This window comes from Sus scrofa, chromosome 5 (genome assembly GCF_054392235.1).
Source record: "Sus scrofa isolate SSC_HxYL_T2T_F1_AM1 chromosome 5, Sscrofa_HxYL_maternal_Yorkshire_Landrace_v2.0, whole genome shotgun sequence".
Taxonomy (NCBI): domain Eukaryota; kingdom Metazoa; phylum Chordata; class Mammalia; order Artiodactyla; family Suidae; genus Sus; species Sus scrofa.
The window spans coordinates 56391381-56413363 of record NC_139387.1 but is presented as its reverse complement, the minus strand read 5'-3'; the positions used below and the strand labels follow the sequence as shown (position 1 = coordinate 56413363).

Sequence of the window (21983 nt, the reverse complement as noted above, 5' to 3'; positions counted from 1 at the left end):
CCTTCGCAGAATGTTATGCATTCCTTTGATATTTTGTCCACAAGACAAAAATGAACAACAGATCATAATATTACAAGGTAATCTATATTCTCCAAATACACCAGAGTAGGACAAAGAGGATACTCGGCTATTCAGTAAAATGGATGTAGCTCTACTGGATATTTAGTTTACATTATAAGGCATAATAACCCCTGGAAAAGCTCAATGAGGTAATAAACTTATTATATTTTTGTCTTGCTGCTATTTTATTTCTATTTCTTTCCTGAAAAATATAAAAAGGAAAGTTTCTTAAAAGCAATTTCTGTAAGTGAATTTGAGGTCAGTAGAACATAACTATACAGAAAATGTTTGAAGGACACAATGTGATGTTAACTTGAAGTAATGTGATGTTTACTTAAGGAGCTGAGAAACTGCTGCTGGGCTGCTGTGAAGCCATTAGTGGCAAGTTCAATGTCAACCAAGGTGAGAGGTTAGGCATAAAGCTTACCAACAAAAGCAAAGATCTGACCATCAAGTTTTCATTAAAATCATTACAGAAAGAGAATAGTGCCATCATGGCCAGGGCGCCCACTGACTAAGAACCCCATCTGGCCTCATCCAGGTGTATATCCAACTGCTTCCTACATGCATCATCTTTAAAGCAATTTCCTTAGTGCCCACTTTTTCTAATCTGCTAGCATCTTGATGGATGTTGCTTTCGTTTGTTGAAAAGAAGTACCTGCACGGAAAAGATTCTTTCCAATATGGTTAAAAAAAAAAAAAATCAAGAGGTAACTAATTCAAAATAGCAGATAATACCACAAAGTATTGCTATATCTCAGAAACATAGAAAAACACTTTCTTTCCTTTTTAAACTCCCTAAATTGCACTGAATATGCGTGTATATTTAACTAGCAACATAAAAAGTCCTTCTCTCAGTCATTTATAGGCAAGTTTTCATTGAAAAGCAACTTCAGCTTGTGACTTCCCCAAACCCTTTCCCTTCATTTAAGCTTCCTTGAATAAGCAAGGCCATTTTTCATTGCCCAACCATCATGGGATTGAAATTCAAATAACTGCGTAATTTAACTAAGAACATTATAAGGACGTTGTATATGTTGCAGTAAGTCACAGAGCATATCTCAAAAGCAATGCAAATTATAATAAGATATACACCTTTCTTTTTATGCCTTGTACCAACCTTCAGATTCAGTTGAGAGTTGACGATAAATCCTTTTGGCATAAATATCAGGCATATTCCAAAACAAGAAAAAGTCACAACTGTGTGTACCAACATAAACTGCATCTCATCACTAACATGTGCAGTATGAAGATGTCCTTTCTAAAATATCCTCACCCCACTGAGGGCCAGCGTTGAGCAACTGATCCTCCCAACTGGATAAGCGACCCTGTGCCCTCTCATTCTCACTGTGTCTTTCCAGAAGCTACAGGCTAATTTCAAGGGTCTCACTTCTCTGTAAGAACAGTGCTACCCTTCTGGTGACAAAAAGCTGATAAACAATTACCTTGATTTTTTTAAAGTGCATTCAAATGGATGGTAAAATACTCAAGTAAAGCTTCATTTTATAAAGAAATCTAGAACATTAATAGACTCACGTTAAATACTGTCCACTATTTTTCTTTTCTTTAACTAAAACAAAAGTATCTCTCTCCTCCTCCTTTGATCCCCCCTGTGGTCCTGATCCACTTTGGGCCTGTATTTCTTCTCCCAGATAATAATCTCTCAAAAAGTGTCTGCTCAGCATCAAACCGTTCTCATGGGCTAATGCAGATATTAAAGTAAGGTAGAAAAATTTTGCTCTGTACCTTCTACACAGGAGTTGCCTGGAAACCAGAATCACACAATGCAGATGACAGGTCTGTCCTAACAACAGCCCTAGGACATTTGGAGTATGGCTTTTTCTGACAAAATCGTTAGCTGACAAGTTCACAGAAGACGGTAAAATTCAAACTCCTGGGACACTTTGAAGGAATTACTCCCTCAAAAAGAACAATCTGAAAGTTCAGGCCTCACAGAAAACAGCCTACCTTGAGAACGTGCAGTTCCGTCAGGCAAATGTTCTTGCATAAATCACTTGTGGAATATTATGAAACATTACCCAAAAAAAGAAAGAAAAGAAAGGAGATGCATTTTGAACAGATCTCCAGGACTACATCATGATACAAATTTGGTCAAGGGTTTTTACTTGGAAAAGAAGAATTAGTGTCCAGTGAGCTCCATTCACTACTGGTCTCCATTGGAGACTAATGGACTAATTAGAATAAAACATTTCTCAAAGATAGCCACTTCCTTTCTAAATCTAAAAGGGGTTATTCAGCCTTTATTATAATTTAGTCATTCAGCATATAAGAAATGAAGAGTAACCATAAATACATGATGGTAGTATTTGTGACACATATTCAGATACACTGACTGCTAAGTGTAAAACAGATTCCTTTCTAAATAATGGAATGACATCATAGACTTCCTCAAACTCTATGCACAAAGAGAATCTCTGTGAAAGTTAAGATGAGAGACATTTTCTGATGATTATAAATATAGCTAAGTTTTCTAAAAGACAATAATGAATTACATTCAAATGAGACTGACTTTTAATCCTGGGTCAAAAATATATTAAAACCCATGTTTTTAATGCAAACACAATTCCCCATTGTAAAACTTCTTTTTATGGATTTATTATATAGGTCAAAGATTCCCAAAGGAGGAATCTCAGAGCAATAGCAGGAGGGATGTAAAGATAACATGCTTCAGGTCTAATCTTAAAAGGCTTCTCAGGGATGACTTCCTTGAAGCTCAGCAAACTAGTTTTTATAGTTATGTGCTTGTATTCACTAGCATATGACTGGTATATATCACAAATGGCTTTAACATGAGATTGCCCATTACAAGTCAATATCCTATTTTTAAATGCAGACCAAATATACTAAATTTAATCTGGTTACTGAGTTTAGCTCATGACCATATATACACATGCCATCAAATCATGGCCAGGACACCGAAATTTCTGTATTCCCAGATTCACCTATAAGCAACTTAAAAGCACAGATTGACAAAGTTCCTAAGCTTCTCTTCCATACTTTTGCCATCATTCCTGCCACCACACTGTAGAAACAAAATCAGAGACCCTACATGCTTATACAACAGCCTTGGCAAGACAATGAGACAACAAACCACCACTCCCTTTTGAATGAATTAGAAACAGGCCCACTACCATACTCTAACTTGGGAAGCTTGAACCCCAAACCAAACACAGAGAAAAGTGAGTGCACTACAATAATCCAATCCAGTTTGGTCTAATTTTTCTATCAGTTGTTCCCTGTAGCCCTGAGATTAGACTTTAGTCCCCACAGCAGACACCTAACACGATCTCCTGTGATTTGGCGATACTTTATCGTGGATAATTTTTACTCTTTGAATCTATTTTTTTCCCTTCTGTAAGTATTCAGCCAGCCTTGGTTAAATTCTCTGGAGGACTGTTTTTCATTTTTCTTGTCCCTCATCTTGACCAAACTTCCTTTCTCTTTCTAGCAGTGTTTGCCATTGTTCGTTTGGGTTTGGTTGTTTGTTTGCTTTTCTATTTTTATTATCAGAGAGAAGAATATTTTTGATTTTCAGATGAGTGGATTTTTAAATGAGATTACTAAATTCATTCTGTTTGATATTTGACAAATATTTCCTGAGCAAATATTCTGTGCCAGCCACTGTGCTAAATAAATACTAACAGTGCACTGTCAAAAAACAGGAATTGACCTTTATTCTTCCCTCATGCAGCTGTCAATGTAGTAGGGGAGACAGGCAGTAAATAAGTAAACATAATGACATAAAGTTCTATAATTGTAAGCTTACAAAAAACAAATGTGGTGAAAAGCCAGAAAAAAAAAAGGGGCAGGGTAAAATTTAGATTAAGTAGCAAGGAAGACCTCTCTCAACTTGACATTTTGGTCGTATCCTGAAGGATAAGAAAAAGCTTGACATGGTGGGTGGATGTGGGGAAGGGGACAGTTCTACACAGCAGGAATAGCATATGCAAAGGCCCTATTTGGGGACAGTTTTTGACATATTCCCCCAAATGAATGATAGTATGATTTCAACTGCATAAATGAGAGAGTAATGGCTCAAACGGAAGTTACGGATGTAAGCAGAAGCCATATCCTGCAAAACCTATTGGTCAGGGCCAAGAATTTGGATTGAATTCCAGTTATGATGAGAAGCCATTGGAGGATGTTAAACAAGAGGCTAACATGATATGATTTATATTTTGTGACATGATTATATTTCAAAGAGATTGTTTGGGCTGTGTGACAAAAATATTTGTGAGAGAAGGGTGAAAGGGTAAGCAGAGTGACCATGGAGAAACTATTGCATAAGTTCAGAAGAAAAATGGTAGAACAGGGAGGTGGCAATGGAGAAAAGAATAGAAGTGGAGAGCTCAAGACAGAATTTGAAAATAGAAAAACTGGGATTTTTCTGGCAGCTTTTAAACATAATGATACATATTTGCCAGAATATCTGACTATAAGCAATACATACAGGTATGCAGTCATGACTTCACTTCCATTGTGATAATAACAGGTATCACCAGTTGGATGATACCAATTTAAAGCAAAGAATAATTAGAGAAAATATTTAAATTCACCCATAATGAAGTTTTTTTCAAGGAATATTAAACACCTTTTCAGTTGAATAATCCCCTTATAGTTATAAACAACATATTAAGGGTTTTTGTCTTTGTTAAAAAACAAGTTCAGCACCATAGAAATATTATTTTTTCCATGGCTAATACATCGTTCGCTAATTTTTTCTTTTTGGCTGCGCCCACAGCTTGCAAAAGTTTCCCAGGCCAGGGATCAAACCCCGTCACAGCAGTGACCTGAGCCACATAAGTGACAACACCAGATCCTTAACCAGTAGGCCTCTGGGGAACTCCAAAAAAGGGATATTGTGGACTACATTAGGTGCACATTTCACCGGCCCAGCATGCTATCCCATTACTCATCTGATAAAAGCACCCCTTTTTCTTTGGCAATATTCCTCCCCCATACTTGTAGCTTAGGTATGTACTTGGCCCATGCTTGACTCTGTATCTGATATCCATCCCCCCACACACAAATAGTAATAACAATAATTGTACAGGGATGGGTATGTACCTAAATCAGGCCTTCTCTGAGGTTTTCTGAATTACACATAGAGGGTGGCTCTCTCTTCCAAATGGAGAATTGGAGCTGTCAGTATGGAGGACACTTCAGTTCAGCCTGAGCCCTAGTAGTAAATCAGAGCAGAGTCAATTAGAAGCTAACGGAAAAGAGAGGTTCTAAAATTCAACTAGTTCAAATTAGACTGAGTTGAGTTTATTTTACTACAACTGAGAGACTCTTAACATAAAGGGAAATATATTTCATAAAGAGAACCCAAAAGATATGGGGTAAAAAGTCCTAAAGGTTAAAGTTTAAGTTTCAAAAAACTGAAAAGCTAACCTTAGATCTTTGGGATTTTGCCCATTTGCTTTATTTTGAAGGGTAGAATTTTATATATTTATTTTATGTAACTCTAATATGCCCATGGTTCGAACAAAAATTCAAACAAAATGGATATATGTTTGCCTGTGAGCACGCATGTGTGTATGAATTTAAGATTGCCTATGTATATCACACATCTGGAAGGACATTCAAGAATCTGTTAACAGTGCTTGCCTCTGGGAGAGGCAAGAAAACAAAGGGATAGAAGTGGGAGAAAGTAACATGGGTTATGTTAGGAATATAACCAAAGAGACGAGAAAGCAGATCTGAAACAGCTTATTTGAAAGCAGTGGTATGGAAATATGTACAGCAGATACATTCAGATGTTTCAATAAAATGATTACATTAGGTTATTACTGAAGAAAACTATGAGTCTAGGGTGAATAATGTGTGTGATCACATTATTCTGATGTAAGTATGTCTTCTGAACGTCTATTTTGCTCCAATCAGTAAGATACATATTAGGAGAGAACATGAAAAGCTAAGGACAATCTGCTTATCTGAGTAAGAGAGAGGGCAGATGGTAAAAAGAAAAAAAAATCATGTTCTATAAGAATCTCATATAAGTCTGAATCAGCTCCAATCTGCTGGACTTTGGAAGTGAAAAATGTTTAACCTATTCATATGTGGATATTTCATTTCAATTATTGAAGTTTAGTTAAGGATGGTCTATTAGGAAAGGCAGCAAAAGAAAGAAGCATATATTTTCCTATACTAATGACTATGGACAAGGAGGAGGCAGAGAAGAGAAAAGGAAAAAGTGAGCCCAACACACTCCCCAGATCCTTCAAGGGAACAAAAAGGAGGCAGAGGTTGCAGTTATGTTAGGAATTCACAGCAACGCTGAACGACTATGGTTTCCTCCTCACCCTTTGCTGGCCCTTTCCATGTAGACATTTCTCTTCTTCCTCCACACATTCTCTGCATGGGCAAATCTGCCCAACTCTTGGCCTTCTTCAACAAGCACCTCTACCTCAAACACAACCAAGTTATGTGCATGAGTGTGTGTGTGTGTGTGTGTGTGTGTGTGTGTGTGTACACATATCCACTTCTCATTTCTAGCCTAAGCCCTAGCTCCATGTTTTTACCTAGAGCACCCTCTCTCGGTGACCTAAGCCACTAAAGTCTAACGCATTTGCAAGTAACTCTATTCTCCAGTCCTCAAACCTATATGTTTTTCTGATTCCCAAAGCATCGCCATGCATTGAACTATCCAAACTAGAAATCTCTGAATTACCTTCAAAGATCCATAGTTCAAGATTCAACTCCCATAGGTTCCACTGTGGCTCAGGGGTAACAAATCTGACTAGTATTCATTGAAGATTCAGGTTCAATTCCTGGCCCCGCTTAGTGGGTTAAGGATATGGCATTGCCATGCCATCTGTGTAGGCCACAGACGAGGCTCAGATCCCACATTTCTGTGGCTGTGGCTGTGGCTGTAGGCTAGCAGCTGCAGCTCTGATTGGACCCGTAGGCTGGGAAGTTCCATATTCTGCTGGTGAGTCCTTAAAAAGAAAAAAAAAAAAAAAAAAGATTCAACTCCAAAGATACTTCCTCTGAAATGTTAACCAATCTCTTCAGAGCTATAAACTTTTCTGGGTATATCTGTAGTTTTTAAAATGTCTGTATTTTATATATAGCATTTATAACACTGTATTGCCTAGTTTTCTATGTGTGACGTTCTTTGACATTAGACTGGCAGTTTCCAGAGGGCCAGAGATACAGTTACTGCATTTTTCAACACCCAGAATCTAGTACTGTATCTATCGCATAGGTAAAAGCTCAATTATTATTCACTGAATTCATTTGATTCCACTTCATTTTATATTAAAATGCATTATTAAACTACCATTTTAACCATGTAGCATTAACTTTACATATATTTATAATTTCACTGTGAGAATATGCAGAAGATGAAAATGTACAACAGAAGTGAATATCAGGTGGATGATTTTAGATCTGCAGCTGCCATTATTTATACTTTAAGAATTATGAACTATGTGAGTAATGGCATACAGTATAAATTCATGTGATTGCCATGTGTAGGATATGTGAGAAAAAAAGAGGGAGACAGAGGGGTACACATCTGTGTTATTAAAACCGCGTGTATGTTTAAAACTATTTTCAGACTTCACAGGATCATTGGGTACAAACCCACGACCTCCACATTTTGTCTACACTTAACTAGATTCTCTGCATTTTTTCTTCACTTTTTTCCCTGCTTCTGTCAGAGGCTAATTCAGACTCACTCAAGTCCTAAAGGACTCAGGGAGCATGACCACATCTTTGTTATCATCTTGTTAATAATTGAAGAGAGATTGTTTACCCTACCATTCTGTCAAGTTCCCATTCCTGGCTCTCTTCAACACCCAACACAAAGTAAAAATTTACTTAGTTAAATTCAGTAACATTCAATAAACATGTACTGACTACACATGCACCAAAGCCTTCTGCTATGGGCCAGGATAGCAGAACGATAGATTCAGGCAACACCCATTCTCGAGTAGCTTTCAATTAAGCAAACGAAAAAGTTCACAATAAAAATGTTTAAACTCTCTAATCTTATCACACATACCTAGTGTGCAATCCAATAAGTAAATCCTTCAGCCACAGAGCAATTTTTCCAATAGGATGATACTTTTTCAAGGCTTAATGCCTTTGACAAAAACAAAAACGATGATTTTTCTTACTAATACTTTAGAGAAATAATTATACGTGTGATTTTTTTTTTTTTTCAAAACTGTGCCTTTCATGTCCTGTTCGGGAAGTTAGTACCAAAATAAATGTCCATCAGTGCTCATGGGAACGGAAAAACAAGGAAAAGACAAAGAGGGTTCTTGCAGTTGAGTTACTCAGGAATACCTACATACTTGGGCTGGAATTTTAAGAAGCAGCCCTAGGGAGCCAAATGAATACAGAAATAATTTTCCTTTTTTTTCCTAAGTATTGTGAAATGATCACCACAATAAGTTTAGTTAACATCCATTACCACACAGTTACCATTTTTTTCTTGTGATATGAACTTTTTAGGTTACTGTCTTAGCAACTCTCAAATATGCAACACATTAACTACAGTCACAGTTATACAAAATTATATGGAAGGTTATATAAGAAAGTTTGCTTAAAGAGAGCATTGTAAATGCCCTCACACATTAAGACTTACTCTAAATCTTTTAATTCTAGTTTAGCAATCAAACACAAGCACAGTAAAACCAACCACAGCAATACAATCACAGCAGAATGATGAAGGGAAAAGTTACAGAATGCATACACTAAATTTTTAATCCTAACATTAAAAAAAAAATAGATAAGATCTTTAAAAGTGAGGACAAGAAGAAAGGAAAGACTAGGCTGTTGCATTGCACATGCACACAGTCCTGTACTTCCCGGAAATACAGTCAGTGCCTAAAAAGAGTGCCCACAGGATAAGTCCCAGAAACCAGAAGCCCCGCAGGTGAAAAATAAAATCAACCAGGCTCAGAGTCCTGGAAGCCAAGATGCGACTCTATAAATGTTCATATTTCTGTAATATTCCCAATACCGCAATCAAAAATAAAAACAGAAAACCCCGTTAGGCATACTGGCTTCCTGCTCTGCTTTGAGAAGAAGGAAAATCACAGGCAGAAATGCAGAAAGTTAGTGATGAGATTCTGGGTCTTGCTACTGTGAGCAAGTAGATCACTCAGGACACAATACTCCCTGGAGAAAGAGTCACACGCACAGCTTTAAAAAGTCAGGAAGAAAAGTCCAGAGTAGTTTCCTTCCATCCAGGGTCATCATCTTATGAACTATGTGACTGGCCCCGGCACCTTACCTAGACATCAAAAATCACCTGGAACATCCTCTACATATAGGAAAGATAAAGAAGAGAGGACTCCGGTGTGAAATCAAGGGGAGGGGGGAGCAGGGGGAACTGCCTTCCACTTTTAAGAGCATCATCAATTAAACCCAGGGGAGGCGGGAACAGTTTACTAGTTAATTAGTCCAGGGATGAGGTTCTTTCATGTGTAATTCAGAACAGGAACACCTGGTGTGCGGCTCTTCAAAGCACGAAGGGGGAGCAGGGAAGCCAAACAATGCAAGAGAGGTCACAACAGAAAGCAACAGCACTAGAACAAAAACTGTTTCTCTCTGACCTTCACCCTGCGGTAAAATAAAGTGAGATTCCTGAGGGCCCCCTCCCGCACTTAGGTCCAAGGGAGAACAAACAGCTCCTGGCCCACTCAGGGAGTTCTAAAAAGACACGGTGTCAACTAATTGTTTTATAACTCAATTAAAAAGAAAACAGAGAGCCAGAGAAATGCAAATACGGATCTAATGATTATAATCACATTCTGATATATGGCACACACCAAAAATATTGATATGCTCTCTCTCTGTTGTATGACCAGGACTGCCCAGGTAACATTCAACAACATTGGGAAGGGAGGCCTCTACTTGGGGACAAATTACCTTGTTCTACTGAATCCAAAATTGAGCCACTTGCTAATGGAACACCTCTCGTTGTGAATTCTAATACGGTGAGGTCACTTTTTTTTTTTTTTTTTTTTTTTTTTTTTTTTTTAAGATTGTTGCTCTAAACATTCTGGTTGTAGACAGGTTGATAAATGCAGGTGAAGAAACATTAGTGTTTAAATTGAGCCAAATAATATATGATTTCAGCTGTGGTATCCATTTAAAGAAAAAATAATAAATTCTTAGGGGTGTTATTAGTGGGTTCTTTCAGAAGGAATGAGGGAAAGTATCCTGGAATGGATGGAATCTGGTACCTTTTAAAAATCACCACCATAAGAAATTCTACAACACAGAACACAGTGTCTGAAGATGGAAAAAAGCCTGCCATAAAGAGTTTTAACCTAATTTTAAAGATTGCAGGATCAGAAGAAAATGGCTTAACAGTTTCTAACATTGATTATACTTGTTTCTGCTCTAGGGAAAACTTTAATAAAAACTACCTCATATCCTCTGTGTGTGTGTGTGTGTGTGTGTGTGTTGTGGGGGTGTAAATGTGTAAGCAAATACACATAACAAAAGTAGACTTCTGATCCATTAAACCAAAGGCATATAAGAGACAGGGAGGTGGACAAGAAAGTGAAGAAATTGTGAAAATGTTCTTAGCATATTTCTATAGCCCCATATCTATAATTAAAGATTAAACAATGAGCCAGAGATGGAAGAGATGAGTAAAAATACGGAATTATCTGGTGGCACAAGGAAAACGAAAGTCACTATAATGGCAAAGGAAAAGCAAAAATAAGTGTAGACAACCAACATGTGACTAATACAGTGTGTGAAGACCCACTTTTAAACCACTGACCACAGGGACCATATTCTTCCAGCCATTCAAAATTTTTCTTTCAGTTTCTAGCCATTTAAGCAATAATCCAGAAAAATAAGAGTATCTCTCCTCTGGATTTTTAAATTCACTTATTTATTTATATGTGTCAAAATCTATCCTAAACAGAAAGAATGAAAATCAGCTCAGACTAAAAAGGAGGAAAAGCAGCCTTGCCATGAGTCGGACTTGGAAGACAGACACAGAAAAAGGCAAATATTAAAAACAGAAAACACTGTTTCTTCCAAGGTCATGCAGTAGTTGCAAAATGCCATTAGGACGCCTCTCATTTTTTACCAGCATCACCCTAGACCCACTTGCTTTTTTCATTTCCTATAAGGAATACCAATTGCTGCTAAATGATCCTGCTCTAAACTATGACAACCTCCAACCCCTAGTTAATTTTCACTCTTATCCCACCTCAGAATCAGCAACCTACCCCAAACTGATTCTTCCTTCTTGTAAAGTCTCCTTAGAATCCTCAGCAAGAACCCAGCCTCTTGTGCGCAGCGGGTTAACATTTCAGTGTTGTCACTGCAGCAGCTCAGGTTGCTATTGTGGTGTGGGTTCCATTCTTGGCCCGGGGACTTCCACATAACATGGGTATGGCAAAAAAAAAATTGCTCCCTCTTAACTCTTGGTGAGGAAATTCCATGCTTCTTTGAAACTCTCTTCAAATATATGATACATAGATATATGTGACAGGTGTACAATAATGTAAATAAATACCACATATAATAATTGCAACAGGACAGGTAAAAACAAAGTACTCTGGAGCCTCGGAGGACAGAAGGATGGCTATCAGGATGGAGTCTGGGAATGCTGAGAGAGGAAGCAGCATATGACCTGGACCTTAAAAGAGATGTCAGGAGGCCTGAGGACAGGCAGTCCCAGGGGAAGGGAAAGCAGGAAGTAAGATGTAGAGACCGGGAGGACACTCTTTTGTTCAGGGAATGGCAACCTTCTTTAGGTGGAATACAAGGCACACACTTGAAATGACTAGGAAGTCAGAATGAAAATCTGAGACTAAAACAAACCTATTTTATTTGGTAGATGATAAGGAACCACTGAAGGTTTCCGAACAAGGCAAGAGCTCCATCAAAGGTAACTTTGGGATATTTACCCAATAATCTCATGAGAGACTGGAAAGTGTTAAAGAGAAAAATTACTCATTCTTGATGCTTGTTAAAACAGGAAGGCAGACTTCATTCAGAGGAAATATGGCAAGAGGAAGAAGAACTACAATGCTACAACGGGATTTTGCAGTAAGGGAAAGAGACTGGGCTCAAAACTGAACACGAAAAGGCAAGGTGGGAATGTATAGCCAAGGAGCGGGATGGGGGTCTGTGAATGAAAAATCACTGAGAGGAAACATCAGAGGTAAGGAAGGGTTTCAGACTAGACCAGTCTAATAAGATTTCTACTGAAGGTAGAGGGATCAGAATGTCATCTGGGGTATGCAGAAAGATAAAGAACCTGATCAGACATGGGGTGGGGGGGAGCTGGTGTTAAGGAGGGGGGATTCTGTCTAAAAAGACTTAGCAAGATTCTTGCTAAACCTGGACAATGCAGAGGAGAGGTGGAAGCCCCAAAGCCAGAGAGTCCTTGAGAAGAGAGTTCAGAGGAGCCTGACCGAAGTTTGCTCAAGAGGAGAGACTGTTGGAAGACAGAAGCCTATTTCAAACAGTCCCACTGGGAGTTAGCCAGGGTTTGACAAGGGATGGTGAAAACTGGAGTGGAAAGGAAGGAAGCACCAGAGCAAGACACTAAAGGAGATGTATTAGACAGCGGTGACAGATGTGGACACAGGAGGCAAGAGAGAAGAGTCAGGGAGGACTGTGGGTAAGCTTGGGTAACCAGGAGACATGGCACCCCTTAAAGGAAGTGGGGAGATCAGCAGATCGTGGAGCAGAGCAGAGAGTCCTGGGTGCACATTCATTCCCTCTCAATCCAATCCACAGGGGTCCAAATTTCCATCCCTTCTCAGCTCTGTTTTAATAGCTACCCTGGGGAAAGAGTGAGCAACATTTTCAACTAAAAGGAAGTGAATAACTTAGGGTAAAATGTGGGTTTGAGTTTCACTTTCAGTCATTGCTGGCTCTGTGACCTTGGCAATTATTAACCACTCTAACTCTGAAAGTCTACCTCTGTGCAAAGGGGATTATTACACTGCCTGTCTTAGAAGAGTGTAGGGAAGGACTAAGTTAAATGGGGAGGGAAGTGCAGTGGTCAGCAAAGTGCTGCTATTTTCTGAGTAAGATTCAGCCCCTGTGGCAGTAGGGCTGGGGGTGGGGAGGGCATTTTCCACGGATCAGGGGCTCTTTCTGGCCCTCTTCCAGCACACCCCAAAGAGATGACTTGCTATACCTATTTTTAAATGGCTGCTGTAACATCAAATTTGGAAAGGACACTTGCTTCTACTTCTAAAGTTGTTTTTTGTTTGTTTGGGGTTGTTTCTAAATGTGGATGTTATCTGATGTATCTGATGCATTCAGAGGGATTGAGAGCCTTTAAATTGTTGCTCTCCCTCAAAAAAATTAGAGATTAAATAAGACTATTATGTCATAAAAAATCCTTTTAAATCTGTTTTCACTCAAAATCTTATGCTATCCTTCAAAAATACCATTTACTCCTGAATGGGGCTAATGAAGGTCTGGAAGTTTAGAGTATCTGGGTCTTATAAGAAGAGCATTTCAAAGTGATCTTCCAGTTTCCAAAACCCAGCTGCTTTTCATGGGTTTGTAGTGCATAGGACAAAAAGGTAATTTATTAAATACACACCAAAATAAATGCAGCTATTATTGACAATTATAGGTGGCATATGTGGCCTAATAAGGCAAAATAATATCTTTGCCGGGTACCTCCCCTCCTGAGATTCTGCTATATCTCTGGTGAGAAGGTACAGGAAGACAGAGGGGAACTGGAGGAGCCTGCTATCAGTCCCCCTTTCATGAGTGTTGAAACTCTGTTTGAGAGGTTTTTTTACATTAGTCCCAATGAACTATTATGCCTACCTTTCCAAACTGCAGCGGTCCTACTTCTTGATCTTATATCACAATATGAGAATACATGAGAGCTGATTTGTAAGAATCAATGAAAAGGAAATGGGTAAAATTGAAAGTTGTCTTCATTCAGGACTGAGATGATGTCTGTGCCTTTTAACTCGCTAAGATAAGGTCCACCACCAGTCAGTGAGATGCAGCATCTCTTGCATGAAAGGGGCCCACTGCTGGGCCGTTTGGGATGGGAAGTAAAGAACCCGGTGGCCAATGGCATCTGTAGGAAACAAGAGCATGGTCCAGTGCAATTCCCTGGCGAGACGTCTGCCAGGACCCTAGCCTTGACATGCTATTTTGGAGGCCACTAGTGGATAGAACTCCACTTTACATCTCATTTTTAAATAAAAAATTTTAACAAAACCTTGCCACTTAAAACAATGTCAAAGTTTCAGTATACCAACTGAGAAAACAGAGGCATGCCACTTGTTTATCCCTGTGTTCTGTAGCAGAAGTACCAAAGCAAAAAAAGGAAATGTGCCTGCTTTTGACAATTGAATTTTTCTCATGTTCATCTGCTAACACTTTCTTACATTGTAAGTTTGCATTTATTTTGCAAGGGCTATATTGATCCTACACACAGAGATGACACCACTCCCCTCCAGGCTGGCCTGTCAATCAGCATACCATCTCTTCACATACAGCATGTTCCATATTTTCTTTGCTAACATAGCTGGTGGTTGTTTGGGTTTGGTTGTGTGTTAAATTAATCCTACATTTTCCTGAACACCTAAATATCCAAACTAAAGATCAGGTGGATAGTGGGCATTTATGATGAAAGCATTTGCATGTGTGTTGGGGGGGCTGGGGTGAGGGAAACGGGTTTGCAGGGAAGGACATTTTCACTGTAAACATATTTAATCTTAAACATACAGGTCTCTAATTCTACTCGTACGAAATGACCTTCTGTTCTGAGTACACCTCAGGTGAAAGAGCAGATGATAATACGTACCCTTAAGAGACATAAACGTTTGTCACATCAATTTCAACTATATATATCTACAGGATGATTCCAGAGATAGTCCCCACTTTTTAAAAAATTGCTGCACAACGTTCCAGCTATTGCAATTGTGTGTGTCTCAGGCAACATAATAGATTATACCTCGACTCCTTAAAGAGCACCCTGATAATATGCAAGGCTAAAATGTCAGAAGCTATTAGAAACTCTCAGATGCACAATATATCTCCATCCCTGAGTTTTCCCCTTACACTGCGAAACACCAGACAACAGGCATGCAAACTGCTCAGCTGCAACTGTTCCAAGTCGAATAATTACAACTTGTCAGAAAGAATTAATTTTCCCATTTCTCATAAAGATGTGTAAAAATTACCATGTTATTATACACTGACACTCTCTGGAGGCAGACACAAAATTTAATTTTGAATTCTTTCCGCATATTAAATTAAATCCATAAATAAGAGTTTAGGCATTCACTCGGAAGCATATGTTCATTGGGAGCGAAAGCCAACACGAGCCCGGCTGTAATGGCTGTTGTAATGTTTTAATAGCTCGCTTCTTCTAAGCACCAATAAATTTACATGATCATAACAGTCGTGGGCATACAAGAAGCCCATTACTGTCTGGGCACAGGCAGCAGCGTTAACAGGATGGAAAAATGGAAAAAGGAAAAAAAACTCTTAAATAAAATTAGGCAACTGCACTTGTCAGCTGCTCCATGATTGAATTTTTAATATTGTGGTCAATTGGTCAAAACAAATAATGGGATAAAATATTTTAATGTATTTAGAACCTGTTTCTGTGGTTAGCCCACAAAATAGTTTTTTGTTTGTTGGTTTAAAAAAAGGGGGGGGGATCGTTTCAATCTTGCTGTTTTGAGCAATTTTATATTTAAAGACACACACTGTAATTTTTCATCTTTTGGAGGACATTTGCTCTCTATGTGCCCATATTTGAAGTCAGAGCATTTCAAATTCGGCTCAAAGGGTGATTCTTTGTAGCCAATGGAATGTGCCTTAGGGACATGGCTTAGGGTGCTAAGAAGCAAGCCTTGTGGGACACAGGCATGCACTGCCTGCCTGCCCTCTGCCTGGACCAGAAAATGCTTTCTTTTCGAGATACAAATGAATACATGTTCCATAATTAGAATCCAAACTGAAAAGAAATCACAGCCTTCAGACCATTATTGAGGTGCTGTAGATTCCACTTATTAGGGTTGGTTTTCTGAATAAACAGTTTACTTCCAAAGTATAAGCAAATTCACCCTGGTTATGAGAACAAAACACAGAAAAAAAAAACCTACGCCATATTTCACATTACTTAAATGTTTTTCAAGGATAAGGGGTCCAAAGTAATGGATGGTCTTAGAGTGCAGGTCAGTGCTGGCTGGTTGGCATTCCTGATCCCAATCATAGAGATGCTGTCACTGATGGGAAGCTGTGGGAGTGAGAATGGAGTGGGAATCAGAGTAGGGAGTGGTGCTCAGAAAAAAGGTTCTGTTAAGAGGGATATGTGAATAGGCCAAGGCTTTTTCCATAAAGAGGTGATGAGTAATGCATACCTAGAGAAGTGATATGAATTAAGAATGTAAATGAGAAAAAAAACATTTTTCCAAAAATGGCAAGCAAATTTCATCAGACTCATCCTCATAGATACAGACCATGATCACATAGGTAATGCTTATCTCAATGATCTATCTTTATCGAGAATGCCATTTCAATATATTTTTGTTTCATAGCTCAGTTTTGGATCATGAGATGTTTTATACATATTCAGATTATCAAAACTTATTGGCTTGAGAGTTCTCTGGGACAAAGATTAAACTAAGTAACTTGCTCTATAAAGACAGATAAACTCTTCCTCCTTAATAAGAGATCTTAAAATCTTTTCAACAATGTATTATTCCTAAAGAGTCTATAATTCATTGTTGGCATTTAATATAATAAATAAAATAACTATTTTACTTTTTCAAAGCATACAGAGATGCAACCCAAATCCCCCTTTAAAAAAATGAGGTTGCTTAATACCAGCTGAAATCAGCTTCAGATTTTCAAGTAAATTTACAGAAAAATTGAACTAAGTATCCTAACACTCTAAGTAGCACATAACTATATTTCTATCAAATCATACATATTTTTAAAAGATAGCTTTTAAAAAAAAATCACTAATCCTCAAAAGCTTCAGAGGAAAAGGACTGAACATATGCATAAGGTGTTTCTGGATCATAAATAGAAGAACAAATATAAACCTATTAGAACATTCTGGGAACAAAGACTCACCTTCCCAAAACTTTATAAATGACTTTGAAACCTCTCTGCAGACCTTTCTTTTCACTGCTAAAAAACAAGGTATATATGGCATGTTTTAAACCTCCTTTTAAGTCTTTCTTCTCCTACATGATTTAATTTAGGTTGCTATTAAAATGGCTTACCAGGTGAAACATATTTATATCCAAAGAGTTGCAAAGAACTATTAAGCAAAGGAAAAATCTGTCAGCAAGAAGTTTTAAGGAAAAAAAAAAGAAAATGGCTGGGAACTATACTCAGGTAACAGAAGACAGTGGATATACTGAAAGAGAACTAGAAGGTTTTTCACATCTAAATATGTAAGTTGATAAAAAGAACACAAGTTTATTAATAATATTACCTATGATACAGAGAAAGATTTTGACTAAACAAAAGAATACTAGATTAAACAATCCCTTTTGCGCAATAGGGGCTTTCATATTATAAACGGTTGAAATAATTCTTTAGGAGTCAAATGACCCCCCTGCCCATTTCAGAAAGAATACTCATTGTCCCAAAGGAAAAATGCCTTCTCTGACACTAGGTAATTCTAAAATATACAAATGGAACAGATTTTATAAAACCCATTTGAAAAACAGAATATTTCTTTCTCAAATACTATAAAGTAGTCTTATTATTTATTATTTATACGACTACATCAATGTGCCATATGCTCAAAATTCTAGTAACAATGTAAACAGGTGGTATTAAAACTGTGGGTTATTAGGGTCTGAAATCTGATAAAAGGCAAGTTGGTATAGTTTTCAGGAGGCTGGGGAATGTAATTACCCAAACTGTTGAATTAATCACTGGCTGAATCATGTTTATATTTAGGTGTGGTGGACTTTGTGAATGGAAAGGAATTCTTAATTATAAAGTGAGGTAAACATTTAAAGTCTGCTAGCGGTTTCTTAATAGTAAAATTTTACCTGGGATCAAATGAACCAACCTTTATTTCCCCTTTCATGTGCTTCCCTTTGAATGAAATTTTGAGGAATACAAAAAATGTCTCCCTGTCCTACTTTTTGTACTTGGAAAGAGGAACTGGAACAGAAAGACATTAAATGTACAATCAGGAGCTCACTAGTGTAGGGTAGGAAGAAAAGAAACCAGGGGAAGGAGAATACACAGCACTGCCTGTCTTCTCTCCAACTTCTTTCTCCATTCCACCTCTTGGGATTAAATTTAAATTGAAGCTACTTGTAACACTGAGCCCCCAAACTATGGAAAGAAGATTTAGGCTATTGGTTTCTACACATGTACACTAAAGTGTCATGCCTCTAATGCGGTATAACATTTGGATTACAGTAGATCTGTTTTAGACCAAATATGGAAGGGAGATTTAGGTTATTGGTTTCTAGACACATAAAGTGTCATGCCTCTAATGCGGTATAACATTTGGATTACAGCAGGTCTGTTTTAGACTATGTCCAACAAAGGTTTGTTGCTAATAGTATTAATAGCGGTGTACAGCAATATCATCTTTTGTATTATCTCTTGCCTCTCTATACTGGGAAATTGGTGGAGAGGGTATTTGATAAAGACACTTTCTCTTTGACAAACATATTATCATTCTCATCCATGTTTTCTTTATTCACTTACTGTATGTTTATCTTTTCTTTAAAACACATATTACTGAGACAAGATGGAATAACTGAGACTGGGTTTACTTGTTCCACCAGAAACAACAATAAAAAAAGCAACAAAATATGTGAAAGAACACTTTTTAAAATACTGGACAGAGGATACTGATTGCTGAGAACCAGGAAATAAATGAGACATGCTCTATTATTGCCCCAGGTTACAAACTTGAGAGAGTGTGCAGGCTGTGGCTCAGGAAAAGGGAGCTCAGATGGTTCTAACAGACTCCCTGAGTTGAAGAGGCAGAAATGAATCCAGGAAGACAAAGACAGCTAGGATTCCTAGGACCAACATTTTTTTTTTTTTTTTTTTTTGTCTTTTTTTAGGGCTGCACCCACAGCATATGGAAGTTCCCAGCCAAGGGGTTGAATTGGAGCTGCAGCTGCCAGCCTACACCACAGTTACAGCAACACTGGATCTAAGCCATGTCTGTAACCTACACCACAGTTCATGGCAATGCCAGGATCCTTAACCCACTGAGCGAGGCCAGTTTTCGAACCCAAGTCCTCATAGATACTAGTCAAATTCTTTTTGTGTGTGTGTGTGTGTGTGTGTGTCTTTTTGCCTTTTCTAGGGCCGCACTTGCGGCATATGGAGGTTCCCAGGCTAAGGGTCGAATCGGAGCTGTAGCCACCAGCCTATGCCAGAGCCACAGCAATGCAGGATCCGAGCTGCGCCTGCAACCTACACCACAGCTCATAGCAACGCCGGATAGTTAACCCACTGAGCAAGGGCAGGGACCTAACCCGCGACCTCATGGTTCCTAGTCGGATTCGTTAACCACTGTGCCATGACAGGAACTCCAACTAGTCAAATTCTTTACCACTGAGCCACGATGAGAACTCCAGGACCAATTTTTAAGAGAAGAGAGAGCTGCACATAGAATGTGGGAGACTTAGAGGATTCCCTTCAAGTATTTAGCAGAACACTTACCCACAGCTATGTGAAGAAACTGCCCAAGGGTCAAGAAAGAACTACCCCCAAATTAAAGGAAATAGAAACTAGGCTTCACACAAGCTAGGAATTGGGCCTGTTCCCATCAACCACACTGGAAAGACTCACAACCCACAGAGCTATGTTTGAGTGTTCAGAAGTGTCTTGCCTCCCTAGTATGGAAAATTGACTCTAGAAAAAAAATCCTTCTTTGGTTGCACCTAATAAAGCCATAAAAGCAAAACCTAAAAGGATTGATTTTGTTTCCACTGAGTTCCAGCAAAAAAGCTAACAAGTATTTATAGGAGTACAGAAATATCCAGCATCCAAGGAGGTAAACTTCACAAAATTTGGCATCTGCTAAAAAACTTCAAGGCATGTAAAGAAACAGGAAAATAGGACCCACAATTAGAAGAAAAATCAATCACTCAAAACTGAGCCCAAACTGACATAGATGTTAGAATTAGCAGAAATGTTAAATAATAATTCTTAGTTGTTTATTTAATTGTATTCCATATGTTCAAAAACCTAGGGGAAAGATGGAAAATATTAACTAAAGACATGGAAAACATTAAAAAGGCCCAAACTTAACTTCTAGATATGAAAACTACCATGTTTCCTGGGATAGAAAACAATGCCTAAAATTAAAAGTACACTGAATGAAACAAATGACAGATAAAGAGACTAAAGAAAAAAAAAAAGATTTGTTGAAGTTCCCATCATGGCGCAGTGGTCAGCGAATCTGACTAGGAACCAGGAGGTTGTGGGTTCGATCCCTGGCCTCTCTCAGTGGGTTAAGGATCTGGCATTGCTGTGAGCTGTGGTGTAGGTTGCAGACAAGGCTCAGATCCTATGTTGCTGTGGCTCTGCCACAGGCTGGCGGCTACAGCTCCGATTAGATCCCTAGCCTGGGAACTTCCATATGCTGCCCTAAAAATAAAAAAAAAAAAAAAAATACTTTTTAACTTGAAGGTATAGAAATAAACAATATCCTAATGAAACACAGAGAGAAAAAAGACTCAAAAAGGGGGAGGAAAAAAAACAAAAACAAAACAGTGAGTTGTGAGACAACTCCAGGAACTATACGTAATCATAAATGTGCAGATAGGGTCGCAGAAGCTGAGGAGGGAAAAATAATATTTAAAGAAATGATAGCAGAAAAAAATTCAAATTTGATGAGAATTACAAACCCACAAATAAAAGAAGGGAAAACAATTGACAAGGAAGTCCATACCCAAGAAAGTAGCTTTCAAAAACAAAGGTGAGGAGTTCCCATTGTGGCTCAGTGGTTAACGAACCTGACTAGTATCCATAAGGATGTGGGGTTTGATCCCTGGCCTTGTTAAGGATCTGGCGTTGCTGTGAGCTGTGGTGTACATCACAGATGCGGTTCAGATCTGAATTGCTGTGGCTGTTGTTGCTAACAGCTTCAGCTCTGATTCAACCCCTAGCTTGGGAACCTCCATATGCCACAGGTGTGGCCCTAAAAAGACAAAAGACTGGAGGGAAAAAAAGGGTGAAATATAAAATACAAAATACAAATATAAAGGTTAAAAAAATTAATCACCAGAAGATACACCACATAGGGAGTTCCTGCTGTGGTGCAGCAGAAACAAATCCAACTAGTATCCATGAAAATGTAGGTTCAATCCCTGGCCTCACTCAGTGGGTTGGCACTGCCACGAGCTGTAGTGTAGGTCACAGACACAGCTAAAATCTTGTGTTGCTGTGGCTGTGGTGTAGGCCGGGAGCTGTAGCTCTGATTTGACCCCTAGCCTGGGAACTTTCATATCCCACAGGTATGGCCCTAAAAAGAAAAGAAAAAAAAAAAAAAAAGAAGATATACCACACAGACATTTTACAGTCAATCTTTCAAGCAGGAGCACTATTTCCATGAAATAAATAAATAAATAAATAAAAATTCATTAGATAAAATTAATGAGGTCAAAATCTGGTTCTTTGAGAAGAACAATAAAATTGATAAATTTCTAGCTGGCTGATCAGGAAAAGAAAAGAGAGAGGAAGGAGATACAAATTACCAGTATGAAGAATGAGAGAAAGGGCATTACTAGGGATTCTTCAGATGTTGAAAAAAGATAAAATGATTATAAGACGTTTATGTCAAGAAATTTGACAACTTGTACAAAATGGACGTATTCATTAAAAGAGAGAAATTACCGATGTTCACTCAAGAAAAAAATAGATAACACAAATAACTTTATTTTTAAAAAACAAGATTGCAGTATAAAAAAAAAAAT

At 38.2% G+C, this 21983-nt stretch overlaps 1 long non-coding RNA gene across 1 annotated transcript in view; it reads right to left on the bottom strand.

Annotated features, from left to right (window-relative positions):
- Positions 1–21983, bottom strand: part of LOC146403381 (uncharacterized) — a 479111-nt gene that overhangs the window by 40248 nt on the left and 416880 nt on the right. Inside the window, exon 7 of the long non-coding RNA XR_014803745.1 lies at positions 5149–5260. This is a non-coding gene — a long non-coding RNA (uncharacterized LOC146403381). The remainder of the gene's footprint in view (positions 1–5148; positions 5261–21983) is intronic.